Raw genomic sequence first — 2500 nt, forward strand, 5'->3', positions numbered from 1 at the left:
AAGTGAATATGTCTAAAGTTTCCTTATTTATTTATTTATTTATTTTATTTATTTATTTATTTATTTATTTATTTATTTATTTATTTTTGTTTTTGCTTAAGCACTGCACCCAAGAAACATTGCTCTTCACAGGATAAGTAAAAACGAATCAAACTCTTTCCGTTTGACGTAAAATCATAGGGACGGCGTTTTTCCAAATCTTAAACTGTTTTTGATTGGTTTCCAGGGACATCATAAAGAAATCTTAGAGCGCTGTTTTTCCAAACTTTGTCGAAAGCGCTGGAATTGCATTACCTCACTCAATTTTCCACGTATCGGTAAAAAAAAAAAATGTCAATTTCGGTTGTCGTTCGCGTCAATCTCTAGCAAATTTCATCTTGCCTCTGAGGAGATCATTTGTGCCTCCCTGAAGTACTCTAAACCACTTTCCTCCACGGAACGTTGTTTTTTTTTTTCCTCGGAAGGAAACGGGCTGGAATGAAATTCACTTTATCCAAAGTGCAAGGTTTCCTTCTCCGCTTCTGGGGTCGTGGGTGAAAGTTTCGTTTGGAGCAGCTTAGTACATCAAAATGGATTCGATTCCCTTAGAGAAGTTTCAATGGATTGTTTTCAACCGTCAGTTATAGGCTATAAAAGTGCTATTCCGCTCACTAACTTTCTCATGTGGTGATATTTTTTTAGAGGGTGTGTTTGGTTCATGCGATGAACAAGTCCAAGACGATTGCCAAGGTGTTCAAGCTAAGACCCATAATCTATACAATCCCTTAATTCCATTTGCAGTTTATCCAGAAGTCATTGCCACATACTGAATAGTCTGTATTTTTAGTATTGGTAATCTTATATTAATATACTATATACCAGAATGCCAACTCATATCTCCCGGTGAAACAGAACCTGAAAGCTGATATTGCACTCATGGATGAGGAAATTTTATCCACGACTCAAGTATTCAACCGCTGAAACTTCCAACCTTCTTAGAAGGGGCTCATAGGATGTTCAGATCAAACAAGAAGCGCCCTTTTCATCACATAAATAGAGGCTTTCTTACTCTAGAAACTTATTCTTTTTTTTTTTTTTTTTTTTTTTTTTTTTTTTTTTTTTTTTTACCCGTTCTAGCAAGTGCTTCCTTCATACACACACCCACTTTCTCACTGAAGCGTTTAGTTTCTTTCTTATAGGTTTCTCTGTCATGTGTCTTGCTCTCTTGATGAATATCCTATGGTGCGCCTTCCTAGATATGCTAAGTAACATTATGGCTGTATAATTCTGACAGTCTTATATCCCATTTACTCTTCTACAGTGGAGCAATTGTTCTTTTCACCCGTTCCTTAAGAGCCCAAGAAACTGGAATACCTTAATCAGCTATTCAATCAGGTTTTAATGCTTGGACCATAGGACCTCACTCGTGTTTCTGTCAATACCTAAGGTTTTCTTTTTATTCAACATTCAATAACCACTTCCAAAGGTGCTCTCACAAATCGGTAACCCTTTGACAACATTCAACAAATTATTACTGACGCTTTATCCACGAAGGACGCCATTCTCCCAGACATCAACTTGCCATTAACACCTTCAATTCTGGATTTCATAGTTCCTCATTGGACAAGTCCTGGTTTGTGTACTCGCCTACCAATGTGGTAACCCGAGTTCGCTCCCGCCAATGCAGAATCAAAGAATTTATTTATGATGATTAGAAATTAATTTCTTGATATGATGTGGCTCGGATCCCACAATAAGCTGTAAGTCCGGTTGCATATAACCAATTGGTTCCTATCCACGAAAATAAAAATCTAATCCTTCGGCTCAGCCCTAGGAGAGCTGTGAGTCAGCTCAGTGGTCTGATTAAAGTAAGATATACTGAGCCTCTGGATTTCATTCACTGATAAACAAACATTCCCGATATGTTTTCTTTACCAGAGTAAATTCAGATTCGTCTTGATGTCCTTGTTATTATTCACTTCAATAGTTTTGCCTTCTTTTTCTCTCGCTTCCTCGTCGACTGTCTCACCCATCCTCCTCTGTTTGTCCGTCATCTACTCTTCTGTGATGTAAGTGTTATCCAGCAATCTCAGGCTTTCCTTCGTTAAACCTTCAGTTTCTTTATTCTTTAACATCCTGCTTTTTCCTTCTTTCAACCCTTCTGTAATCGTCTTTCCTCTTTCACTTTGGTCTTTAGCCTTAGCCAATTTTTTTAATCCTTATTCTCCTTATATGAAATTCTCCTTTTCTCTTAGTGGGAGTCCCTTTTTTCACGACATTTGTAACCAGAGAGAGAGAGAGAGAGAGAGAGAGAGAGAGAGAGGCGAAACCTTTCTTCTTTCATTGAGAACATGCCATATTTTTCATAAATACGATATTTCCTAGTTAAAATTAAAATGTTTGAAGACAATGGGCATAAGTTCACAGACTGTTTTACTACCTTAAGTGAGTTAAGGAAGTAGTTTAATGGTTGCTAGATAAGTTAAAGAAAATGTCTTGAAGAAGGGCTGGGTCATTATTG

The sequence above is a fragment of the Macrobrachium nipponense genome, chromosome 2 (genome assembly GCF_015104395.2).
Source record: "Macrobrachium nipponense isolate FS-2020 chromosome 2, ASM1510439v2, whole genome shotgun sequence".
Lineage (NCBI taxonomy): Eukaryota > Metazoa > Arthropoda > Malacostraca > Decapoda > Palaemonidae > Macrobrachium > Macrobrachium nipponense.